General features: G+C 40.0%; 1 long non-coding RNA gene across 3 annotated transcripts; it reads right to left on the bottom strand.

Annotated features, from left to right (window-relative positions):
- Positions 1 to 9176: 9176 nt before the first annotated feature.
- LOC145584034 (uncharacterized) lies at positions 9177 to 12260 on the bottom strand. Of its 3 annotated transcripts, XR_014100329.1 has the most exons (5): positions 11881 to 12260; positions 10485 to 11780; positions 10109 to 10246; positions 9458 to 9624; positions 9177 to 9356 (listed from the first exon to the last, which is right to left on the bottom strand). It is a non-coding gene; the product is annotated as an uncharacterized LOC145584034 (long non-coding RNA). The 3 variants fall into 3 exon arrangements; XR_014100328.1 differs by having other exon boundaries at positions 10109 to 11780; XR_014100335.1 differs by having other exon boundaries at positions 10109 to 11780; positions 11906 to 12260.
- Positions 12261 to 27812: the final 15552 nt, after the last annotated feature.

Below are 27812 nucleotides of genomic sequence, written 5' to 3'. Positions count from 1 at the left end.
TGTCCGGATTCTAGGTTAATACTAAACCAAGATATCTATCAGGTTGAGATCTCGGCCTCTTAGACCTACGTAGGGTAATGGATTAAGCATTTGCATTGTCGTTTTGACTTTGCACATTTTGATCATTTTGACCCGTGTCAACAGATGTTGTTTGAGCTCTTTGACTGTCATTCTAAATTTGTTTCTCATCCTCACGAACTTTGTCGAGTTCGATTTTCCTCCCACTTGTCATTTTGGAAAGGTGTTCCTTCTCCAAAAGACACCATCGCGAGCAACAAACACTTTGTTCTCCGATTTGTTGTATACGTAATACCCTTTGGTTTCTTTTGGGTAGCCTACAAAGTAAACCTTGTCAGATTTGGGATGAAGTTTGTCAGAAATCAATTTCTTGATATATGCTTCGCATCCCCATATCTTTAGAAAAGACAACCTAGGAATTTTCTTCGTCCATAATTCATATGGAGTCTTTTCTACAGCTTTTGATGGTGCATGGTTAAGTGTTAGTGCCGCTGTTTGAAGTGCGTGTCCCCAGAAAGAGATAGGAAGATCACTAAGACCCATTGTTGATTGTACCATGTCTAACAAGGTCCGATTTCTCCTTTCGGATACTCTGTTCCATTGTGGAGTTCCTGGAGGTGTCAATTCTGAAAGTATACCCTTTTCTTTCAGATGGTCATCGAATTCTTGGCTCAAGTATTCACCACCTCGATCCGATCGAAGGGCTTTGATTTTCTTGCCATGTTGATTTTTAACTTCACTCTGAAATTCTTTGAGCTTTTCAAACGATTCACATTTATGTGACATTAGGTATACATAACCATATCTACTATAGTCATATGTGAAGGTGATAAAATATCGGTGTCCATTATTTGTGGCGGAGCTCATTGGTCCACATAAATCAATGTGTATTAGACCTAATAAGTCTGTTGCCCTCTCTCCCAACTTGGAGAATGGTTGTTTAATTAACTTGCCTAATAAACATCCCACGCAATTCTCAAACGATTCCAAATCGAAAGAGTCAAAAAAACCTTCCTGTAGAAGTCTCTTGATGCATTTGATGTTAATGTGGCCAAGACGACAATGCCACAAGTAAGTCTGATTTGACTCCATGGTCTTAGCTCTTTTAGTATCATTATAAACAATTTAATCTAACCACACAAACGTTTCATTCCATAAATATAAACAAGAAAAGTCTTGTGATCAAATTCAAAATGACGTCTAACGCCAAAAGATCAAAATATGGTAGATAAAACTAAAAAAGTTTTAAATATAGACAAAAATATGAGATTACAAGCCTTCTTTGGAAAGATTATCTTAATCTTTCACTTGTGTACTCATATCCACTTGAAAAGCACTGCTCACTTTGTTCCTTAAATAGGAGCATATAGTGAGCTAATTTTCCGGTATCTAATACCTCAAAAATTGCTTATTATCAAGTGTAAAGATGATACCTGATGTTGAGGTTACTTTTCTTTTCACCTCATCTTCCAGATACATGCTACATTCTCTTTTGTTGTGTCCGGGTTTACTACAATAGAAGCAGCGTATCTTAGCTTTGTTCTTGAACTCCTTCTTCTTTGATCTTAGAGCAACCTTAGCCTTCTTGCAAGAATAGGTTTTTTGGAGTTCTTGGACAACTTCCATCAAAGACAGTTTGTTCCGTTTGGCCGTGAGTCACATCTTTAATGCAACATACCCCAAGTGGAGTGAGTTTAGTAGCATGTGAGTCGCTTGCTCATCGTCCACTAGTTTTCCAATTAGCTCCAGATGGGTGAATAACCTTGTCATGTTGAGCACATGAGCTTGAAGTGGCATCCCGGGACTAAGTCATGCACTATAGACCTTAGCCCATACTTCTTGTCTCTCTTTCGTGAGACACCTATCTTGCGGTGGCTTGATCCTCATGTTCGAGAGTGACCTAGTCACATCTTCCACAAGTCCATCATAGTTGACTCTGGTACTCTTGGTGACCATCAAATTGACTACATCCTTAAGAGCTTTAAGCATCATTTCCGGAAAATAGTTGGAGAACTTCCCCTTCCATTGAATCGGGATGGAGTTTGCCATGAGTCTGGAAACTCGTTTGCAATCCACACTCAATTCCTCATGTGCCTCATCACTCATAATCCTCTTTGAGTAGAAACTCGGGATTTGAGTGTCCAGAATTTGCTCTAAGTAGCAATTTCTGAGGGTCTTTCGGAGTTCATCTTCCCATTCCTTAAAGTTTACCAAGTTCAGAGAAATTGGCAACTTTTCAGGCCATTCTGGGAGCATAAGGTTATTGTCATTAGTGGAAGACATGATTCTACAGTTGAAATAATTTGAAATAAAGAACCATTCATAATACTTAAATAAGATTGAACTCATGCATTTTAATCAAACTTATTTAAAACGTCTTATTCACACATTTAAAAGTTGTCCCCATTTTGGGTGAGAATAAGTTGATTCCAAGATCAAAAGAAACAAAGAGTGGTTAAGCATGCTTTGGCTTGTCTTAACACTCAATCTCCTAAGGTAAGCAACGCTTTGCTAATGGCTATCAACCACTCTTGTTGAATAAATCGTCGCATCTAATGCTCTCTCAACAATTTATCCACTTTGCCACGACATGTTAGGACTCCATCACTCATGTCGTTGAGTACAACCAAAACCAACTTGCATACCCGATATGCCTTACGTTCCTTGGAGAAGTAGTGATGCCTCGCTTTGGCATAGCTCACCACTACCCTCGTTCGGTTGGTAAGTGTTGTTTTGGAAAGGCAAGTTTTACCCAATATTTAGGGACCTAGGGTTTCTATGTTGGTTGATTTAAGTGAACTTAATTAATCATCACAACATTCGAAATCCTCAACATGCATCTAACATATAATTCATATACATAAATGTATATATATCGAAAAACATAAATAGAGATTCATTTGGCAACTAGCATAACCCCTTGAGATCTTCAAATCTTCAAAAGGTCTTCATTTGCAACTTCATGGCTTCGTCTTCCAAGACTTAACAAAAATAAATGCAACTACTAGTATCTACGATTAGGACTTATCTAAATATTAAGGTACAAAAATACTCAATGGTTCGCATACCGTTTTTAGATTTACAAAAATACATCACGGATCATAGTCCGTATTTTCTATCCTAATCGGTCCCCACTAGTTGTCATTTCATAAAACCTGTGAGAGAATATACATTCCATTCATCCATTCACTATCTGTGAATGGCCCATGCATTTTACAACGATAAACAAGTAACAATGCATAAACATGCGAGAACTAGTAACTAATCTAGGTGGTTAACCCAATTAACACACCTAATTAAAACTAGTCAAAGTTGTTTTAACCAGTTATGAAAATAATAAATGAAGCTCCCACTAAATTCCTTATGCAACTTAATTAATCTAATTAATTAAGTCGGTAAACCCAAATATTTGTCAAAATTAAATTTTGCAAATGTCGCTCAAAAAACCGAGGGCTAGCCTCCAAAATTTTAATTAAATAAACAAAATAATTAAAATAATTAAAACGACAATTTAAACAAAAACTTACGTAGTCCAAAATGTCTAAGTGCCTAGCACTAAGACTTGCAGAGCTCACACCCCGCACAACAGTTTGATAGTCAATGAACGTGGGAGTGGGCCAGATGTCGCTAAGCGTTACACCGCCCACATCAGCGAACTTTCACGCGTCAATAATGTGGCCCTTGATGGCCATGTTGTACGAACTCATTGCACTACATTGCTATGCAAGCAACATCTACGCATATTACCCTTATTTACATATTAAGCAATGCCTAAATTAGCTTCAAAAGAGCATTGCCTTAAAACCCGGGGTTAATGTGCCAATGATGGGATTGTGCGCATCGTGCCACAAACACGTAGCACATCCAATCGCACTCCCCGCAACACCAAGCATGCACACGGGCTGTTTGTGCTCGCACCAGCCACGAACAGCCCAGCGTAGCAACACGCACAGCGCGCACAACACCATGCTGCAACTTGTTGCTCGCTGGTGCGCCACGATGCTGGCAGCGAGCAGTAGTGTCAGCCTTCCCTCGCACACACGCACGAGGCGCCTAGCAGCCTCGACAACCTCATGTGGGCTGCGTGAGCAGCCTAGCTGGTCGAGAGCAAGCTCGAGGCTCTTAAGCCTCGACTTGTGTGCTCATGCCTAAGAAAAAAATGAAATGAATTCATCCATGTGTCCTTAATTTTAGAATTTATTTTGAGGAAAAATGAAATTAATAACAACTCCAACTTAAATAATTTCATCCATGTGCAATTAACCAAAATTATTTCCAAGAACCATTCTTAATAAAATTGGTTTAAACTTGGTGTAACAAAATAAATTAGGGCAGTTCTCATTATTAATTTAATCAATTTAAATTAATCATGAGATTTTGACAAAATAAAAGGGAGTTGGAAAAATGAACATAAGTTCAATAAAACTCCAAATTTAATACTTGTGAATACTTAAAATATGAAGATAAACAAATTTCTGTCAAAAGTTTTAAACTTTATGATTCCAATCAACTAAAATGATTAAATCAACAAAGTTTAACCAAAAAATATGGAATTTAGTAACTCAAAGTTTCAATCACTTAACATAATTAAAGATTGAATCTTTAGTACTTAGAAGCCTCAAACACCAGCAATTTCACACATAATGCAATTAATTTGCAATTATGTGAAAAATAAAACCAAGCTTTCAATCATAAAGTACCACCAAGAAATTATGCCTAAAGAGGTTTAAAATTGCATATAAATTAAGAAAAGAACCAAATACATAACCACCATAAATATGCAATGAATTTTCAAGGTTAGAAAGACTTAAAATTTTTCGTCATAACGAAAAATCCCTCGAAAAGTGCATTTCTGGTCGTTTTTTGGCTAAAAACCAATCCCTAAAAGGATAAAGCCATTTCTAGAACGCCTTTTCCTCCCAAAATTCACTATTTTTAGGTCAAAATCTGGGTTCGGGAGCTGAAGACAGCTCTAATACGAGGTTAAAATAGATAAAAACACCTGCTAAAAACACGAAAATGGTTTTTAACACCTCAAAAAAAAAATGGGTATTAACACCATACAAATTTTCAAAAAATTGGTATTACCACCACTTAACGGTTTCCGTTAAAAAATTCCGTTTAATGTGGTCCACAGTGACACGTGACACTATTTTATTTGTTTAAAAAAAACTAAAAAAAAAATTTTAAAAAATTAAAAACCTAAAACTACCCCAGCCCCACCCATCGCGCCACCACCGGCGTCCCCAAACCCACCCCCTTCCGGCGTCGGCGTCCCAGTGAATCGCCTGGCGCCGGTGACCCCACCCCCACCACCCTTTCCTCCACCTACGCACCCCACCCCTTCCCTTTCCCCATTTTCATTCCCAACCCACGACCCCGAAACCACCCTAAACGGGTTTTAGGGTTTCGTTTGGGGTGGTAGGGAATCGATTAAGGGAGGGGGAAATGAGAAGGACGGCGTTTCCGGGGGAGGAGGAAGGGGAGGAGGGGCGTTTTCCGGGGGAGGGGGCGTTTAGGGTGGTTTCGGGGTGGTGGGTCGAGAAATGAAAATGGGGAAAGGGAAGGGGTGGGGTGCGTAGGTGGAGGAAAGGGTGGTGGGGGTGGGGTCGCCGGCGCCGGGCGATTCTCTGGGACGCCGGACGCCGGCAGGGGGTGGGTTTGGGGACGCCGGTGGTGGCGCGGTGGGTGGGGCTGGGGTGGCTAGGGTACTTTTAGGTTTTTTTTTTAAAATTTTTTTTTTTTAAAATTTTTTTTTTTTTTTAAATTTTTTTTTTTTTGGCCAATAACAAAGCGACACGTGTCTATATGGCCCTACTTAACGGATTTGTAAACGGAATAAGTTACGTGGCGGTAATGCCCAATTTTTTGAAATTTGGGTGGTGTTAAAATCAATTTTTTTTTTTTTTGGAGGTGTTAAAAACCATTTTCGGGTTTTTAGCAGGTGTTAAAATCTAAAATAACCCAGAAAAATTAAGCCATAAAAACACCATGAAAAATATTATGATTTTAAAAGTAAACGAGCGAGACTCTGATACCACTGTTGGGGTTCGGTGAGTCCGACTCACCGTAGAAACAAACCCAAAACAAGACCGTACTCGCAATAAATAAAACCATAAACATAATTAAATTAATAACAAGATTAAGATAAAACGATTACCTTTGGAGCGTGCTTCGCCCGACCGGAAGGGGCTCTTACTTTGAAAGCAAGCCTCGAAATTACTAAGGCCTCCAACGATAGTCCACCCACTACTCGACCACCAAAAACGGTCCAATGCCATGGGGTTAGTAAGGCCCGACCAAAACCCGAGTAATTAATTAGTTCAAAGGTTTTCACAATGGTGATGCCTTTTTCAACTCTTACTCAAGTGTTGTTCCCAATGCCCCAAGTTGGGTATTTATAGGGAAAAGCTAGAGAGTGAAAAGCTCTCCCATCAATGTGGGAGAATTTGATTTTCCCATTTTATTTTAAAGCTAAAATAAAATTAATAATCAAACTTGTAATAAATCAACAAGTGGCAAGCTCATGTGAGAGGTTAGGTGAGGACCGTTTGGAGGAGAAGGGGACCAAACTTGCTCCCCAATCCTTTTCCCGAAACCGGCCAACACAACACTTCACACACCTCTCACCATGCGCCACATGGAACCCACCCTTGGGAATCAAGGCACCCAAGGTGGGCTGCCTTGTCCGTGGATGCCTCGCCCAGTAGGCCCAGCACAAGCGTGCGGGCTGCTAGCGCTGCCAGCCAGCAAGCCCAGCATGCTTGTGCGGGCTGCTAGCGCTCTCAGCCAACGAGCCACGCACCAAGGATGCGGGCTACTACTAAGAGCTCCTGCTGGCCTTGCGCCTTGGGCTAGCCTTGCTAGGCAGCAGGCATTGGCCCAACCATGCTGCTGCGGCTAGCGCGCCTAGCCTTGCAATGCTAGGATTGGTGCGCTATCACGCACCAGCCAGCCTAGGCTCGGCTTGGTGCGCATGCTAGCCACCATGCTAGGTCATATGCCTTTAGCACTCGGTTTGCTCGTGGCATTATGATACTAGGGGTATTTTGGTCTTTGTTGATTTATTATTATTTTCACGACTCGTCTTTACTATTTTTTGACTCGACTTTTGACGTTCGGTTTCGACGCTCTAAGCTCGAATTCCCGACTTCTAAATATTAATTACTCGGTCGACTTATTAATTCCTCCCGGATTAATTCGTCGCTTCGGTTCGTTAGTTGCTTGGGTGTGACCCGAAGGGTTCAGTCAAGATTAAGGTGTAATATTAATTATGCATTAATATTACTGATCGAAAGCGGCCTCCACCCAGGCATTCCGATCACTTGACCTTGCTGAATATATTAGCTTTCTAATAATTCTGAACCCTCTAACGGAATAGTACACTTGTTCGAAGGACTCCACCCAAACTTAAGATTAATTTTCTAGGAGTAGTGTTGTCAAAACGATAACAACTCGTAAGAGTTATTCTGCAAGCAAACAAAATTCTCAAATCCAATTTACCCCACACAACTCCCTCATTGCCCCTGCTCTGCTCCTCACACACAGTAGCCCGTAATTTCAATTTAAGCCACAAGGCAGCCTGTACACCAATGCACAATCACACCACAGGCACACACCACAACAACTCTTATTCACAAGCAAGTGTGTTACAGCCCCTATAATCATATGAATTTACATCTAAAATTATAAACAAAATGACATTAGATACTATTATACTCACAAAACCATTACAAACAAAACAAGGCACCAAATCCACACAACAGACTCAAACATTTATCAGTCACTTGCACCAAAAGATGTTGTCACTAAGGATAATCAAGAAGAATCATTTCATTTAACTCTAACAACAATTTGCACCAAATTCAGTCATTCAAATTCAGGCAAAGCATAAAATCAGTCGTCAAATACCAAAAAGAACATCTCAGCCCTGAAGTCGATCAATGAAAGGAATGGTGTCCTTCAAACAAGTGTACTATTTTGATAGTGGGTTCAGAATTATTAGAAAGCTAATATATTCATTAAGTTTGAGTGATCGGAATGCCTGGGTGGAGGGCGCTTCTAATCAGTAATATTAATGCATACTTAATATTATAGCTTAATCTTGACTGAACCCTTCGGGTCACACCCAAGCAATGAACAAACCGACACGACGAAATAATTTAGAAGAAATTAATGAGTCGCCGAGTAATAAATATTTAGACGTCGGAAATTCAAGCTTAGAGCGTCAAAACCGAGCATCGGAAGTCGAGTCAAACAAGATGAGACGGCAATATCGTAATAAATCAACAATGACCAAAATATCCCTAGCATCGGAACCCCGAGTGCTAGGGGGTTAGCCAAGCTAGCAGCCCGCATCAAGTGCGAGGCTTGCTAGCAAGCTGCTGCCAGCAGCCCGCACTTTGTGCGTAGGGCGCTAGCAACAGCCCTCGGCTGCAACAGCCCGCAGGCATGAGCGTGGGCGTGCTGACCGAGAGAGCTAGCAGCAGCAGCCCGCACTTTAGTGAGGGGCTAGCTAGGTCCGTGAGCAATAGGGAAGCATGTGAGGAGCTTTAAGTGTGAGGGACATGTGGCACAAGAAGAGGAAGAGAGTGGGGAGCAAGTTTGGTCCCCCCCCTCTCCAAGTGGTCCTCACTTCCCTTCACATTTATTGATGACACTTGTTGTAGTTTGCTTATTTATTTTGTTTTAACTTTAAAATAAAATATGGAATTCTCATAGTCCCACAATGATGGGAGAGAATTTCATACTCTCATCATTCCCTATAAATACCCAAGTTGGGATTTTGGGAATGATGCTTGAGTAGGAGTTTAATAGGGCATTGCCATTGCAAAAACCCTTGAACTCACATAATGCTCTGGTTTTGGTCGGGCCTTGCTAACCCCGAGGCAACGGACCTTAAATTTGGTAGTCGTTTTGCGGGTGGATCTCCGTTGGAGGCCTTCGTGTTTTCAGGGCTAGCTTTCAAGTAAGAGCCCAATCGGTCGGGCGAAGCACGCGACAAAGGTATATTTCCTATTTTGCCGTTTATGATTATTTTATGCATTAGTGATATTAATTATTGCGAGCGTGATCCTTGGCTCGGGTTTTTTTTCGCAGTGAGTAAGACTCACCAAACCCCAACAATCAAATCCGCATAAAATCAATCAATACACATCTTAAGGAGTAAGGGATAGTTCAGGCTTATTTAATAGAGAAGGGAGGGATTCACGGAGTCAAAAATTTGATTGTTTAGAACATACATAATGAACAAATTCAAAAGCAGAAATCATGGCTTGAATATTTCCAGTACATTCGACACTTCTGTACACGCCTCCATAAGTCATCTCAGCAATTATCTGATGAAAGAAGCATAAGAACATGAATTAGTAAATCACAGTCGCAATAAGGTCATGTTATGTAGTCATTTAGGATCCAGAGTATGGAGTAAAAATCATACCCTTTTCAACTGGTTTATCATGATCTTTTGGGTTCACAAATCAATCACACCGAACTTCTTGATGGCAAGGCAGCTATAGCAGCAGCCTTGGCAGCATAGCAGAAGCTGCAACATTGCCAGGTTAGCTTCACTAGTCCCTCATTCCTAGTCGAATTCCATTATACAACCTACATTTAAAATTGAATGTAGAATTCCATTATACAACCTACATAGCCAATACGATGGTTATAGTCTTTTGCATAATCTTATGCAATTATCTGCAGACTTCTTAGGGGTATAGTCAGAGCACCAAATTTATAACATACGGAAAATGAAGTCAATATAAACTACTAATAATAAAACAACATTTATCATTCATCTTCATGCATATCACATCCCTCCACGACTTCATCCATTCTTGTCCATATATTCAAGTGGCTAATATTTCAAGGAATAAAAAATCCTAAACTGAGTTTACTGTGTCTTTACAAGCCCTAGTTTAACCTCATTTTCATTATTCTGCATTTACCTTAATTATTACAAGGCCTAATCTAATATGGTAGTAGAGCTAGAAATTATTATACAACAAGAACTTCAATAATCATAAAAAAAAATTGTATAGTTACAAGCAGGAAATAAATATGAAAGAAACAGATGATATAAGAAGCTTACATATTCTGGAATAGTGTTAAGCCAAGAGTGGGAAAATTATCAAACCCGCATGAGTCACCAATACCGCTGAAAAACCACTTAAAGCAGCTCCAGATTAGACTAATGCTTAAATACTTCCCAAGACATTTCACTTGTTTCCTGCAAATGAAGAAAGTATACAAATTAAAAGAAAGGAACAAATGAACTCATATATGAGAATAAAAGGCCAATATCCCTTTTTCAAAAAGATATATGGTATTTTTTGGCGCACAAAATACTATATTATCTAGCACCATGGAGTTTAAACAACATCATACTGCAACTTCAATTACAGCTTTAAATTCATAATTTCATATGCAAATTGCCATAGATAAGATAGGATAGGAATTTAACATACAATATTGCTAGCCTTCCGGTGTCTTTGGAAAGAAAGAGGATACCAAGTATATACTTATGAAATGTTTTTTTTTTTTACAGACCTAGCAACATGGATTCAAGAAGTGAAATGCAAAATGTAAGTAAACAAAAAAAAAAAAAAAAAAAAAAAAAAAAAAAACAAACAAAAAAAAAAAAACAAACAAAAACCTTCTTTTAGATTTTGGAAGCTTCCATTGGACAATTCTTAGTTAAGGGTTCCTATTTCATTCTTACAAATCATATTTGTACCAGTAATTGGTTAATTACTCAAATCATCATGTCCAATACCATAAAAGAATCAACCGTATTAATTTGGAATGGCATAATCAGATGTTGATCAGATTGTAATTAAAAACAGATCTAAGATCATACACACTTGTCTAACAACCTTGTTATATGAGATATATCATAAAGTACCTATTTCATACACCAAAATGTCATTAAAAGTTTAACACTTTCATTAACCCAACAAAAAAGAATTGTGCAGTCATATTACTACAAGAGCAGAATATACCTGAATCCTATAAATTTGGCATTAGTATAAATAAGTTGATGTTAGCTTCATCTAGATAGAACACAAATTCATTGGAGTTTTCATTTACAATTAATGGTCTTTATAAATTATAACTTTGTCCTTAACCCACCCTAAACCCACCTGATCCACCACTTTAACCCACCCTAACCCTAACTCGAACCCACCTTAACCAACTAAATTCATACAGAACAATGGAACAACTCCTCATTTATCTTAATTATCATTCAGAAACAGATGATTTCATACTTCATACACAATCAAGAATATTTCTTTACTAAATTCAATAACAATGCAATTATTCTACCAAATAAAACATAACATATATTCCACAAAACTTCAAATTAATATCAAATTGTACTGGCTAAAATGATAATTTCTGCGTAAAATTGGCAGAAACTAAAGCAAGTCAAGCAATTAAGATCAAATTTGACACTATAAAATCAATAATTACAAAAAAAAATAAAAATAAAAATTGTAAATTATCATATAATAAGCTGGAAACAAGATAAAATTCAACATTTTACAACATTGCAGCATCAAATTTGAGAAATTAACAAGCCCAAACAAAATAATAATATAAAGAAATTAAAACAGAAGTGAGAAACAAAAAAACGTATCGGATTTTGATGGGACTAATTTTGCCGGCGGCGAGTGATGCCGGTGATAAGATCTTGGCTGAATTTTGCAAATGATTTTAAATTATCGACAACCGAAGCAACTGGGTCCATTTGGATCCTAACCCTAAAATAATAGGATTTGAAGAGTGGATCGTGAGTAAAAATGGAGTAATTTTTCGAACAATAATACATAAGTTAAACCCAAAAAAATCAAGGAATTTAACCTGAATAATTGGACCAAATGCAAACCTGAAGAACCCAGAAACCCTATCATCAAATTTCTGATTTTTGAATCGATAATTGATTCAAGTTTGTTGTTGTAGTAGTAGTTGGTTCAAATTGACGACGGCGACAACGGTGGTTGTGGCCAATCGATGCTTGCATGGTTCGAATAGGCGGCGGCGTTGGTGGTTGTGCGAGGGTAAATGAAAGAGAGAAATAGAGAGCTAAGACGAGAGTGAATGCAAGGTGGGATGGATATATAGACAGAGAGCTGAGAGGAGAGTGCGCCGTCGAGGTGGAATGGACGGCGGCACGTTGGAGAGAGGAAAGAGAGAGAGAAGAGGGAGATCTAGTTGAGGAGAGTGGAGAAAGAAAAGAGAGATTGAAGGTCGAGGGTTAGGAAAGAGAAAGAGAACGCGGAAAGAGACATAAAATAGAGGGGCGTTTTTTGGATTTTTTTTTTAACTTTTGCCACCGGTTCAAAACCGGTGGGATTAATCTTTTCCCCACCGATTCGGTTTGAATCGGCGGTAATAATCTTCCCTCAAAATTCCGCCCAATTTTCCCCTTATTTTTCCCACCGATTTTTAAAAACCGGTGGTCATTGATCGGTGCCAATGACCTTTTTTCTACTATTGGAACAAGGATAAATTTCTTGTGTATGGTGGTTCGGAGGAATTAGTTGTTAAAGGTTATACCGACGCAAGCTCCTAGATAGACATAGACGATTTCAAATTGCAATGTCGATATGTGTTCTGTCTGAATAGAGAAGCGTTTAGTTGTAAGAGTGTCAAGCAGAGCACAACTACAGATTCTACAAATGAAGCCGAATAATTGCCAAATGTTGAAGCGGCTAAGCAGGTTGTTTGGTTTCGTAAGTTCGTTGGTGAACTTGATGTTGTACCCTTCATCAAGTGTCCAATAGCCCTCTACGGTGACAACAATGGAGCTATTGCTCAGCTAGAGAGCCAAGGGAACATCTGAAGGTCAAACATGTCAAGCGGCGGTTTCACATGATTCGAGAATGGAAATCAGAAAGTGAAATAAGAATTTGTGAAGTTGGAACGGATGACAATGTAGTCGATCCACTTACTAAACCTTTGCCTCAAGTGAAGTATAACAAGCACGTTGAGGTAATGGGAATCAGGCACATTGGAGAATGGATTTGATTTCCTTGTTTAGTGTTTTAGTTAATTTTTAAACATTTTACTGTAAGGCATGAAGAAAAACCATTCAGGTTTTGGATTAATTTGAAATTACGTTCAATTTTATCACTCTATTTTCTGTTTAATTATGGTTTAGGATTAAATAATGAGTCCATTCGTTTATGAGAATATTCAAAATAGGGTATCAAGAGCAATCTTGATAAGGAAACACATATTAAGTGAACGTTGAATATTATAATTGAAAATTATCTCAAATCTAGGTCATTTAACAATGGAATTTTAATGACCACTTGAGATTAGTGTGTAGTTTGATTTATAGCACCGTTTATTGTGCTACAAGAACATGATTGTCATAAATCATTTGCACAGGTATAGGTTTGGAACCATATTGGATCGACCTATGAGAATACTTTAGGAGATTTAAAAAAACGTCATAAGTATACTTCTCATTATGGCTATCGGAACCTAGTTACTCAACCATGAGTATTGTGAGTTCTCTTATTTGAGTACTAGTCCGCTTTGATGTTGTCAAACGTCTGCCATAATAGGGGATTATAACAACAATACTCGGGCAGCTAGGTCCTCTCAGAAAAAGAAGCTACATTATAAGACTGGGAATGTCCCCCTTATTAAAAATAGGGAAGATGTCTTTGTTGTTTACAAGCCCTCTCAAAGAGCAAGATTGTAAAATGCATGGCCGTGCTCGGATGAATTGTAGAAATCATCTGTTTATTAACAGTCAAACTCGGGAATCGAAAAACACTTTTGGACATAACAAGGATGACGAATAAATCTTACCTTATAGTTCATGAAGAGACATTAAGTGTCATAGGAAAAAGGCTATACACTAAATGCACACTTGTCTAGAAGGATAAGTGGGAGATTGAAAGGAATTGTGTCCTTCGAACAAGTGTATTATTCCGATAGAGGGTTCAAAATTATTAGAAAGCTAATTATTCAGTGAGGTCAAGTGATCGGAATACCTGGCGGGAGGCCGCTCCCGATAAGTAATATTAGTGAATAATTAATATTACAGTTTAATCTTAACTGAACCCTTGGGCCACACACCCTAGCAACTAGCGAACCAAAGCGACGAATTAATTCAGAAGGAATTAATGAGTCGCCCGAGTAATTAATATTTAGACGTCGGAAATTCAAGGTTAGAGCGTCAAAACCGAGCGTCGAAAGTCGTATCGAAAATAGTAAAATGACGAGATGAGACAAACTAATAAATCAACAATTATCGAAATGCCCCTAACATCATAACACCCCGAGCAAACCGAATGCTAGGGGCATATGGCTTAGCATGATGATTAGCATGCTCACTAAGACGAGCTTTGGTTGGCTAGTGCATGCTAGAGCACCCATGCTAGCATGGGTGGGAGCGCAGCCATGTGCGTGCATTGGCTAGCAAGCCAAGCTACAGCATCCAGACGCAAGGGCTAGCAAGCTAGGCGCGCCAGCCTGTAGCAGCATGGCTGCGTGTTGCTGGCCTTGCGTGCAGCTGGGCCTCGGCCAAGCAGCCTGCACGCAAGTACGAGGCCTGCTGGCTGAGTGTATGGCAGAAACATAGCAGCCCACGCTTGTGAGTCTTGGTGCCCAATTGTGGGTGCCAAGTGGCGCAAAGCTAGAGGGGGTGTGAGGGGTGAGTTAGACAGTTTTTAGGAGAAGAGTGGGGAGCAAGTTTGGTCCGCCCCTCCTCAAAATGGTCCTCACCTAACCCCTCATGTGATCTTAACACTTGTTGATTTATTAGTAGCTTGCTTATTTATTTTATTTTAGATTTAAAATAAAATGAATAAAATCAAAATCTCCCACATAAAAAGATGATCGGAATTTTGAGAGCCTTTGCCTATAAATACCATCCTAGGTACTTAGGAATTCTTCACTTGAGTAAGTGTTGAAAAAGGCATCACATTGTGAAAACCTTTGAACACTAATTACTCGGGTTTTGAGGTCGAGCCTTGTTAACTCCAAGGCAATGGACCGAGTTCGCTGGTCGCGTTGCAGGTGGACTTCGAAGGAGGTCAGCGTGTGAGCGGGACTTGAAGGCTTTCAAGTAAGAGCTTGTTTTGGTGAGCGAAGCACGCTACAAAGGTAACAATTAATTACTTAGTCTTGTGTTTATGTTAATTATGTTTATGGTTATAATTATTGTGAGTTTGGTTTTGGGGTCGGGTTTCCTTCCGCGGTGGGTCGGACTCACTGAAACCCAAAAACAATGGTAATGATCATAATTTAATACCAATAAAGGATTATTAGAGTTCTTCATTGTTACCAATAACCCAAAAATAATGGTAATGATCATAATTTAATACTTATGGATGATTAATATAGTCTTCATTAATCAGATTGGGAGGAATTTAAAGGCGTATATTGATGACATGAGAGTCAAATCCAAGCTAAAGACGGATCACCTTGCTGATCTCCGAGAAACCTGCACCTCACTTAGGCGGCATAAGGTCATGTTAAATCGTAAAAAGTGTGTTTTTGGTGTTGAGTCTGGGAAGTTTCTCCGATTTTTGATTGATCAAAGGGGGATAGAGGCTAACCCCAAGAAGATATAGGCGCTGATTGACATGAAGTCACCCTGCACTGTCAAGGAAGCACAGAGGCTTACTGGTTGTCTGGGTGCGCTTGGGAGATTCCTTAGCCGGTCAGGTGACAAATGCCTTTACTTCTTCCAGGCAATCAGGAAGAAGACTAGATTTGAATGGGGAGATGATGGTGGGGAGGCCTTTCAAAAATTAAAAGAGCATTTACACTCCTTGCCAAGGCTTGTTAACCCTTTTCCATGTGCTGTTCTCCTTGCTGAGAGAGACGCCAATCGGCTCCTAATCAATTTCATTAGCCATGTGCTCAGGAATGTCGAACTTCGGTACCCCATGGTTAAAAAATTTTGTCTTGCGCTTTACATGGATGTTAAGAAGTTGAAACCACACTTCTTGGCACATTCGGTGGTGATCTACACAGATCAGCGCCTCAAGCGGCCAATGACAACTATGGACTCATCCGGCATAATATTCAAGTTGGCTATTGAAATGCAAAGTCTTGAAATCACCTATGAACCAAGAAAGGCAGTGAAGGATCAGGCGTTTGCCGAATTCATTGTCCAAATAACAATGTCGGTTGCTTCAGATAACCTTGATCAGGTTTGGAAGGTGCATGTAGACGGGAGCTTTACTATGAACGGTTTTGGTGCAGGCATAATCTATGAATACCTTGAAGGGGAAAGATATGAGTATGCACTACGGTTCAAGTTCCAAACGTCAAACGATGTAGCAGAATATAAAAACCCTATTAGCCGGTATCCGCATGTGTAAGGCGGCAGGGGCAACAAAAATTGACGCCTGCTCAGACTCTTAGTTGGTCGTTAGCTAATACCATGGTGAGTATGAAGCCACCCATTCGGCTATGATCAATTATCTTAGGCGGTTAAGGCTGAAGCGGGGGCACTTGAACAATTTCATCTAAATCAAGTGCCCCGGTTCCAAAACAACCAGGCGAATGCTCTATTAAAATTAGCATCCCCCGCCTCCTGTGATACGCCTCAGTAATTCATTTGGGAAATAATGGAAAAGAAAAGTATATATGATGACGAGCCTATTAAAATTCTGGACCAAAGTTCTACTTGGATTGATGGCATCTGGGCGTATCTCTCAGACAGCACGCTTCCTGATTCACCCCAAAAGGCAGCCGTGTTGAAAAAGCGTGCAACAAACTTTGAAATGAGAGATGGAGAGCTCTTTAAGGCGGGCTTTTTAAAGCCCTTTCTGAAGTGTGTTACCCCGGAAAAGGCAAGAGAAGTTCTCGAAGAGTTGCATGCGGGATACTGCGCCTCTCATTCATGCGGCAGATCCTTAGCCGTTAGAGCCAAGCGGCATTATTTCTGGCCAACTCTTGAGTCATATGCCATGGAATTTGTTAAAAAATGTGACAAGTGTGAAATATTTAGCAAGGTTATCTATCGCCAGGCTACTAACCTGACGGCAATCCACAACCCAGTCCCGTTTGCTAAATGGGGCATGGACATTCTAGGTCTGTATACGCCTGCACCATGCAGAGAGCGCTATATTCTTGTGGTTGTGGACTATTTCACCAAGTAGGTTGAAGCAGAGGCGGTCAAAGGCATCAAGACAAAAGATGTCATCTCCTTTATCTAGAAAAACATTATCACCTGGTTCGGGGTACCTATGTCTATAGTATCTGATAATGGACCTCAATTTGAGACGCCTTAGCTCAAAACTTTGTTGGGAGATCAAGGGATCTCACACTATTTTGCATCAGTTGGCCGACCCCAAGCAAACGGCCAAGTTGAAGCTATCAACAAACTCATCTAAGACGATATTAAAAAGAAGATTGAAAGATCCGGTGGTTTATGGGCCGAAGAGCTAATTCATGTCCTATGGGCCATCCGGACAATTGAAAAAGGGGCAACCGATGAAACCCTATTTCTTAGGGTGTACGGTGCTGAAGCCTTCTTTCCCATCGAGCATTACGAGCCGACTCTACGAGTCATGCTATACGATGAAGAGACAAACTGGGAGGCCATGCGGCTAGCATTGGACTCACTCCCGGAGCGCAGGGACAATGTTGTCTTTTGTCATGAGATCTACTATCTGAGAATGACTCGTGCCTACAATAAGAGAGTTCACAAACGACCCTTGAAAGTTAGGGACTTTGTGTTATGAAAAATTGAGGCAACTGGTAGGGAAAATGAGTAGGGAAAGCTAACTCCTAATTTAGAAGGTCCCTACCGGATTTATGAAGAAGTAAGAAACGCCACCTACCGGCTGGAAACTCGAAACGGCAGGCGGCTGCCTAGAACTTGGAATGTAGATAACTTGAAAAAGTAATACTTCTGAGACTTGTAAATTTTTGTAAATAAAAAGCCAATCAATGAAAAAGTTGCTTTTTGTTTTCAATATTGATTTAATTACTTTGTATATATACATGCACAACTAAAGTTACCGTCTATGGAAAATACAAACGCACCGTAAAAGGAATAAGCTAGGTTAAAACTTAGTGGATATCCTGATATTTAAGTTGGACCTTCGTCTGTGCAATGTAGAGGCAAGCCATAAAATAAGTGAAATTAAATTAAGTCAAAAGACTTAGTGGCTAAAACTAAGATTAAAATCGAGGCCAACGACCGGATGCTATATTATTTTTATAAATTCGTCTGCTCCTATTTCAGTATGGCTTCCGGCGACGCCCCTTCGGGTGTTATCGTCGTAGAGGGCATTCTATCGTTTGCTCTACCAGCATATGGAGACGACAAAAATTGAATGACCAAATTGGTCAACTTATAGTTGTCTGACTAAATAGTCTAATAGAATGATTAAGTTTAAAACCGAATGTCAAGTGACATCAGCCGGTAAATTATTGAAGTTCTCTGTTAGACTATTCAATGAAATTGTACCGGCTACCCCAATGGAGTAGGCGATTAAGGTGCAATGGATTGCAGGTATCCTAGACGGCCTTTAAGTTATCTGGGATCCATCTGACAAGCGAACTATATGTCCCTTGTTCCATTGATTGTTAGGCGACATTTTCCCGCCTGACTCACAAAGATATTATTTAAGAATACCCTGTTGGGTAAAACGGCTGTGTACTTGGTTTGGGGAAATCACTATCGTGATTGGTTGACTTAGGAACATTCCATACTATTTAAAGTATCAAACATTCCAAAGTCAATCAATCATACAAGTACTAAAACCAATCAAACAGCCGCCAAGGGCAAGAGTAGCCGGTATACTATCTGAATTGCCGCATGCTTTAAAAAGTTAGGCAAAAATTTCGAAATAAAAATTGCAGAATTCACATGCAAAAATTGAATAAAAAATATATAATTTCATCAAGTCGACTTAGTCGGCATATTTAATTCAAAATCGGCTAAACACCAGATAAATATTGTTAACCAGATCAACATCCGGGAGAAGAGAAGTTAAATTGTTACCCGACTCCATAGTCGGTAAAACAGACAAATACTCGGCACGCAGGCCGGAAAGATCTAAAATTTGGCATACTAGCGCTGAAACATCAAGGCTGAGGTTGGGCCGCCTGGTCCTCCTGATGCTGGACATCCTAGTTCTGAGCTGCTTGGTTTTAAGCCGCCTAACTCTCCCTGGGAATCTCCTCATCATATTGAAGCTCAATGGCTTCCCCTTCTTCAGGGTGGTCACTAGCAGGCTTCTCAAGCTCTCTGTTCGCCTAGGCGGCGAAGGACTCGGGCTTTGACTCTCTTTTTCTCTTAAATAAACTACGTGTTAAGCATATTGGAAAGCCAGAGCCTACATGCCATAGTCTTTGTTGGGGTGATTATCAGCCCAGGCGATCTTCATTCGAGTATCGGAGTGTTCTTCACTCTAAAAAATCAGGCTCTCTTGCTCCGCCACGATCGTTGCCGTGAAATTCTTTTGGACTTACTCCGCATCTTTTTTCAGCCTCTCAACCTCCGCCTTGAGATTGGTATTCTCCTAGGAGCTAAGGCACACTGCAAGGTCTTGAGGTCTTCCTCCGCCTTCTTGAGGGTTGTCTCAACCGTGTTGGCCTTCTCCTTTTCCTCCTCCAAGGCCTGCTTAAGATCCCTAATCTCATCCGCCTGTTGCATCAATTTGGCTTTAGTTTCAAGTTCATTAATTGAACAATGAAAATTAGCAACCTCTTGGGAATCCCTAGCTGATCTAATGACTCTTTTTACCTCCTCCCTCTTCCAGGAATATGGCCGCTTAAGTCCCTCAACCCTGAGCATGGTCTGTAGATACAAACAACGTCAATCATGCGGGATATTTTTTACTTAAATTCAAAAAAAGGGAATTAGGTATACCTCAGACAGGAGTGCAAGGATTCGTTCGACATTGAACGTCTCAATGCCGGGAATAGCGTCCTTCTCCTTCTTGTGCACGGCCGCCAGCATGGCCGGGCATTCACCTGAACGCTCGGCCATCGGGGGGATTGATCTGCACCATATGTGAAAGGTGAGTGAGCTATATAGGCGACACCAGTTTGATGTCGGTTGTTTGACGAGGAAGTTTTTTGAGAGTGAGATTTCACTCACAACGACCAGCCTAGCTCATGCGGGGATTCAAAGGGATTGTATTAACCTTCAAAAGCTTGTGGGATTAATCAACCCACAGGCGCAGAAAGGCCGGATGGGACCAAATCAAAGCCAATTCCAAAGCCTCCCACGGTGGTGTTCTTCCCCCTGTGTGGAGGTGGTACTTCCTAGAAGACCCCTCAGGGCCCATCTTACATGAAGTTGCTTTTGCAGACTTAACAGGCTTGATTGGAGTGGAGGCGGTCTCCTTAGGCTCCATTTGAAAAGATTTTTAGTGAAGGACCTGGGAAGTACTCCACCCTGCAATTTAAGAAATTACTAAATGAGCAACCAGTGACGCCTGATAAAAATTTAGGCTAAGAAAAAAAAGTGTTTACCTTCGCCCTCAACTTGGCGGCCTTATCCTCCGCCAGGTCTCTTCTTATTTGTGCAGATGATCGCTTGGGGTCTTCCCCTCACCCACCATGTTCAAAGCTTCTTTTGCAAAAATAACTAACACATTAAATACAGAATCGTGATTGAATTGTAGAAGTACCAGCGGCATTAAACAAGATGTAGGTTAGACGTACGTTTTAGAAACATGGTGCTAAGGCCATAGGCGGACAAGAACGCCTCATCCTTGAACCATGCACATATGGGAATCCAATTATTGAGGACCTTTATTACGTCCCCGGTTAAGAGAGTCTTTGGATGGAGCTAAAAAAACTTGGTTTCCATGATTGCATTGTAGTCATCTCTTGGTATCCGGGGGAGGGAACATTTGCGACCTAGAAGGTCAGGTTTTTTATTATACCGGCGCAGCTCCCGGTTCTCTAGGTTGGTTGGGGCAGACAACAAATAAAATTGGGTCTTCCAACCGTCATATTTTGACGCCTTAACCAAAGTCATCTGATATTGAGGGAGGGTGGTCAGAGTGTACCACGCCCTCAAGCCGCTTGGGTTGCGACTTAGATAATGCATGTGAGTAAAAGCCTCCTAGCTGGGGTTCAAATTTTGCATCGCACAGGCGGCAACATATCCAAGAATGTTGGCCTATGAGTTAGGGTAGAGATGCCAGACTCCTAGGCTATAAGCCCTAAGTATGGCCCTTACTACATGATGAAGCGGGAAACGGAGGCCTGCCAGGAATGCCGCCTCATAGCATCCAAAATAAAGCATCGGCATTCTCCTGGTCATCCTTCCATGAGATTGTGTCTAGATCAGGCGGCATCCGGATAGTATATCCCTTTCCCAGGGGTCGTTTCGTTACTAAGCTCTCAATATCGTGTGACATCACCCGCCTGTCTTTAGCGGAGATGTTAATAAAGGGATCATATTTCTCTCTCCACTTCTTTTTCTCCTCAACCTCACTATCCTCAAGCAAGGAGAGGGGAGTGTCACTATCATCCTCAGAGCCAAACCCTATAGCGGAATCCTCGCCCTCTCCCTCATCACATGCTGACCCCGAGGTAGACTCTTCCCCATCTCTATGTGTAGGGTCAGCTTCGTCAATGCCCATTTAAGAGACGCCCCCCTCACCGTCTCTAACTGCATATAAGATTGTGTCGCTGAGAGTTCTAAGAATCCCAAACGGGGAATATTCCCCTGAGCCTTCACTACTCTCAGACCCCTCAACCGGGGTTATTACATTGGATGACACTTCCAAAGTACCGTCTCTCCGACGCCGTCTGGTGGTTGTCTATTTGGTTCTCGCCATCGTGTCCTACACGAACACATAGATGGTCAGTTTAGGAGTACAAAATTGCTCTATGCACCCAGAGCCGGCACTCCCAGTCCTAGACTCAGCCGTCCTAGGTGACCGGCTGACTACTGACCTAGGTCATGCCGTATGTGTTGGTGATGAGTCCATTTATTGAATGAATTAAAACAAATGAAAATGAGTTGAAAGGGTAGAGGCGGTACCTCACGTTTGTGTTGATCTTAAGTTTTGATGATGACTCAAGGAACCTAAGCAAACCCATAAGGGCTTTAACCTTTGTCTATTAGCTTTGATGTGTTTGACAGGTTCTTATTGGCAACGAAGTTCTAGAGTCAGAATGGAGCATGGAACAAGTCTTAAGATTGAGCTATGGACGAGCATAGAAGACAATCAGAATCCTAGTTCCTTGAGTGAGGAACTGAAGCTCCAGAGTCGAAGCTTCACTGAGTTCCAAGAAGTCTATTGTATCTTTATTACTTATTTTAGGCTTCTTGTATATTTGTTAAGTACTTTGATTATTGATAGAATTTTAAGTGGATTTAATTTCAGATTTTATTTTCCTTGTTTAAAAAAGATTCTATTTTATTTTCGGAAAATTATCTTTTAAAACTATTCTATTTTTCTAAAAGATTTTCTTGTTTAAATTCTATCCAAATATTTTGAAAAATCTGACTCGGTAAAATCTCCTTTGAAAACTCTTTTTAAACGGATCTTTTACTTGGTCAAGGAGGTTGAGAAAATTAAGGAAACAGTAAACTACTTCCTCAAGTATGCTTCAGCTTGTTGCCCAAGCTTCTACGAACTGCATTTCCTAGTTTCATGGGAGTTGTGGTGAAGTGGGAGTCAAGGCAGACGTGGGAGTTTTTCAACTGATCTCCTCTAGTATAAATAGAATTAGTTTTCCATTTTGAAGAGCACACTTGAGCATTACAATTCTTAGCTTTTCCAAAAGAGTCAAAAATCCACTTAAGTCCTTGAGTGTCTTTGTACTTAGCATCTTAGAGTTTTAATTCGAGTTGTATTGGGGAAGAGTTTGGGTAAACTCTAGAGTGTGTAGATTGCTTTGAGTGAAGCAAGGAGAAAGAGAGAGATTTGAGAGCTCAACTGATTAAGGGATCAGTTGAGGGGGAACTTAAGTTCGTAGAGGAACTTGAGTTTAGAGTCTTAATTTGTAATAGGTTGTTTGTCCTATTATTATTAAGAATTGAGTTTAAAATCCCTTGTGGTCGTGGTTTTTCTTCTTGATTAGGGCCAAGAAGTTTTTCACGTAAAATCTCTCTTGCACTTTAAAGTTTTTGTTTAAGTTTCTTTTAGAATTCCGCAAAAATAAACCCAGTTCCTCCTCAATACAATTCACCCCCCCTCTTGTATTGTTCATTCGAGTCAACAATTGGTATCAGAGCCGGTTCCTCGAAGAAATCAGGAAACCCTGACGAGTTAAGTTCCTGGAATCAAGATGAACAATCACGAGAAACTGGAAGAAGGCTACTCTACGCAGCGTCCTCCTATGTTTAATGGGAAATTCTACACCTATTGGAAGAACAGGATGGAAATCTTTATCAAAGCTGACAACTACCAAGTTTGGAGAGTTATCGAAGTTGGTGATTTTGAAATTACCAAAACCAACAGTGAAAATGAGGTAGTACCTAAACCTATGTCTGAGTTTGATAAGGAAGATTTTGAAAAAATGGAAATTAATGCACTTGCTGTTAAATTACTTCATTGTGGTCTTGGACCCCATAAACACAATCGTGTTATGGGTTGTAAAAATGCTAAAGAAATTTGAGATTTACTTCAAGTAACTCATGAAGGAACTAACGAAGTGAAACGCTCTAAAATTGACCTGCTTATGTCAAAATATGAACGGTTTGAAATGCAACCAAAAGAATCAATTCAGGAAATGTTAACTAGATTTACTAACATTATTAATGAGCTTGTTTCTCTTGGAAAGCAAATCCCTATTGATGAGCAGGTCAGAAAAGTTCTAAGAAGCCTCCCTCAAGATGAGAGATGGAGAGCCAAGGTAACAGCCTTACAAGAAACAAAGTACTTCACAAAGTTCAACATTAAGCAACTTGCTGGTTCCCTCATGACTCATGAGTTGCACCTGGGAACAAGCAACAGTGAAGGAAACCGAGGAAAAGGCTTGGCTCTCAAAGCTGGAGATAAAGAAGAATCTGAAGTAGATGAGGAAGAGGCCGCTATGCTAGTGAGAAGGTTCAAAAGAATGTTCAACAGAAACAACAGGTCAAGGAACTTCACCAAGAAATCCTCTACTTCAAAGGCTGACTCTGGTTGTCACAAATGTGGATCACTGGAACACTTCATTCGAGAGTGTCCACTTTGGGAAGCAGAGAAAGGTAAAGGGAAGGCAAAGGAACAAGTTAAGAGCAACTACAACAAAACTTCTTTCAACAAAACAGACATTAGGAAGGCTATGATAGCTGCATGGGGAGATTCTGAAAGTGAGGATGAAGAGGAACAACCTGAAGAAGAAACAGCTCATCTGTGTTTGATGGCCAAACGTGATGACAAGGCGTACAATGATGAGCTTGCTAAAGAGGTATTCCTTGATCCTAATATAATTAAGACTTATACTAAAGATGCTCTCATTGATTTAGTGTTTGAATTGGAAGACGACTGGACTCACACTAGTATACGTCTAGGTGAATGTCAAAGAGCTCTCAAAGTCTGCAAGGAACACAGTGCGTGGATTGAAAATCAACGAACTGATGTTCAGAGTAGATTTTTCGAACTCTTTGACAAGAATCTTCTCTTAAAAGAAATGAATGAGAAACTCAAGTTGGAAAATATCATGGTTAATGTAGAATTGACTCAATACAAACTTGCTAATGCTGAAGTGTCTCCGAGTTCCTCCTCTGAATCCTTGCCAAAATTTAATGAGGATTTTGAAAAATTAAAATATAATTTTGATAAGTTAAGAATCGAAAAGGCAAAACTGGAGAAGGAACTTGAGCTTCGAAAAGAAAGAAACATTAGTCAGTTTGGAATTCCAAAGTGGATTGAGAATGCTCAAACCAAAAGAACTGAAGGTCTAGGATTCATACGGTCTAAGCATAAGGGCAAGAAAAAATATGTAGACCTGCCTAGTTATAAAGTATGTACCTTCTGTGGTAAGACTGGTCATCTTGTTGCTACTTGCAACAAGAAGGAACAGTCTGTTAGCAAGAATGTTAGGCAAGTTTTGGTAAAGAAATCTGATATTGCTTCAACGTCCAAGGAACCCAAGGAAACCCGGGTTCCTGAATCTAACCAATAAGTTCTTTTGCAGGTCCTAGTGAGGGGGAACAACACATGGTACCTCGACAGTGGTTGTTGAAAGCATATGACAGGAGATAAATCAAAATTTCTCTCACTAGAGGCCTATCCAGGAGGAACTGTGACCTTTGGAGACAACAAAAAGGGTGAAGTAATTGCTAAAGGAAAAGTAGGAAGGTCCAGTTCTCATTCAATAGAAAATGTACTTTTGGTCGAGGGTTTGATGCACAATCTGCTGAGCATATCACAATTTTGTGATAAAGGAAACTCTGTAAGTTTTACCTATGATTCATGCAACATCATAAATGACAAAACAGGAAGGGTTGTCCTTGAAGGAACTAGAAAAGGGAACACATACATTGTGGATCTAAATTCTGTTCCAAGGAACAACCTTACCTGCTTGAGTGTCATTAATGATGATCCTTTATTATGGCATAAACGCTTTGGACATGCTAGCTTTTCACTCATGGATAAACTTAGAACAAGGAACTTGGTTACAGGGCTTCCCCCAGTCAAGTTCCTCATACAACATATCTGTGATGCATGTGTGAGAGGCAAGCAAGTCAGGTCTTCTTTTAAAAGCAAAAACATGGTCAGCACTACAAAGCCATTGGAACTAATCCATATGGATTTGTGTGGTCCCATGCGAGTTCAAAGTAGAAGTGGAAAGAAATATGTTTTAGTTATTATTGATGATTTTTCTAGATTTACCTGGGTGATCTTTTTGTCTAGCAAAGATGAAACTTTTGATGAATTTGTGTCCTTTGCCAAAAGAGTTCAAAAGTCAAGTGGAAATCAGATTATCCACATTCGATCAGATCATGGAACAGAGTTTGAGAATTCAAGATTTGATGACTTTTGCAAAGAAAATGGCATGGATCATAACTTTTCAGCTCCGAGAACTCCTCAACAGAACGGAGTTGTTGAAAGGAAGAACAGGACTCTAGAAGACATGGCAAGAACTATGCTCATAGCAAGTGGTCTTCCAAGGAACTTCTGGGCTGAAGCTATTAATACTGCTTGTTATATTATTAATAGAGTTATGATGAGACTAATCATCAATAAGACTCCTTATGAACTGTTTAAGGGGAGAAAACCCAATATTTCTCACTTTCGAGCTTTTGGATGCAGGTGTTTTGTCCATAATAATGGGAAAAGGAACATAGGAAAATTTGATGAAAGAAGTGATGAAGCTGTGTTCCTTGGCTATGCATCAAATAGCAAGGCCTACAGAGTTTACAATAAAAATACATTGTGTGTAGAGGAAAGCATTCATGTGATATTTGATGAATCTAATATGTTTATGAATGTGCAGGAACAAGACAATATTGATTATGAAATTGGTATGATTAGAGACAGGGAAGAAGATGAAGAAACCTCCAAGCAAACCAAGGATGTAAGTAAGGAACCAGAGCAAAAACATCAAGAAAATGCTGAAGTTCCTGATCAAGAAATCCCGGAGGAACAAGATCGGGGAGAATCAGGCAACGAGGAAAATTCAAAAGAAACCGAAGAAGAAGTGCCTCAAATTGGAGTTCCTGCTAGAGAGTTTCATCCAAAGTCATTCAAATATCAAGGCTCTCATCCAATAGATCTTATTATAGGTGATATTGGTAGAGGAACTCAGACCAGATCTCAGATGAGGAACTTCTGTGCCTTTCAAGCCTTCTTATCCATAATTGAGCCAAGAAATCATGATGAAGCTCTAAAGGATGCTGACTGGATAATTGCCATGCAAGATGAACTCAATGAGTTTGAAAGGAACAAGGTCTGACATCTTGAAGAGAAACCAGAACACAAAAAGGTTATAGGGCTCAAGTGGGTATTCAGGAACAAGCTGGATGAATATGGAACAATTGTTAGAAACAAGGCCAGACTTGTTGTAAAGGGCTACAATCAGCAAGAAGGTATTGATTTCGAAGAAACTTTTGCTCCTGTTGCTAGATTAGAAGCTATTAGAATATTAATTGCTTTTGCTTCTTTCATGGGTTTCAAACTGTATCAAATGGATGTTAAATGTGCTTTCCTAAATGGTTTTCTTGAAGAGGAGGTGTTCGTGGAACAACCTCCAGGTTTTGAAAATCCCCAATTTCCTAATCATGTCTTTAAGCTTGATAAAGCTCTTTATGGGCTGAAACAAGCACCTAGAGCTTGGTATGAAAGGCTCTCTAAATTCCTTCTTCAAAATGAATTTAAAAGAGGTAAAGTAGATAAAACTTTGTTTTTAAAATCTGAAGGAACTGATTTTCTAGTTGTTCAAATATATGTTGATGATATTATTTTTGGAGCAACTAAAGAAAACTTGTGCAAGTACTTTGCTGAGCTAATGAGTGGTGAATTTGAGATGAGCATGATGGGGGAACTCAACTTCTTTCTTGGATTACAAATCAAACAAACAGAAAGAGGTATTGCAATTCACCAACAAAAGTATGTCAAGGAACTACTGAAGAAATATAATCTTGACCAAGCAAAGACCTACCATACACCAATGGGAACAGGCACAAGATTAGATGAAGATCTACAAGAAACTAGTGTAGATCAAACCAAATACAGAGGTATGATTGGATCCCTTTTATACTTAACTGCTAGCAGACCTGATATTGCATTTAGTGTTGGGTTATGTGCAAGATTCCAATCTAATCCTAAGGAGTCACATCTTACAGCAGTAAAAAGGATCCTACGATATCTCAAAGGAACTGACCATCTTTGTCTCTTCTATCCTAGAAGTGA

This window comes from Chenopodium album, chromosome 1, assembly GCF_948465745.1.
Source record: "Chenopodium album chromosome 1, dcCheAlbu1.1, whole genome shotgun sequence".
NCBI classification, from domain to species: Eukaryota; Viridiplantae; Streptophyta; class Magnoliopsida; order Caryophyllales; family Amaranthaceae; genus Chenopodium; species Chenopodium album.
This window is presented reverse-complemented; position numbering and strand designations above follow the sequence as displayed.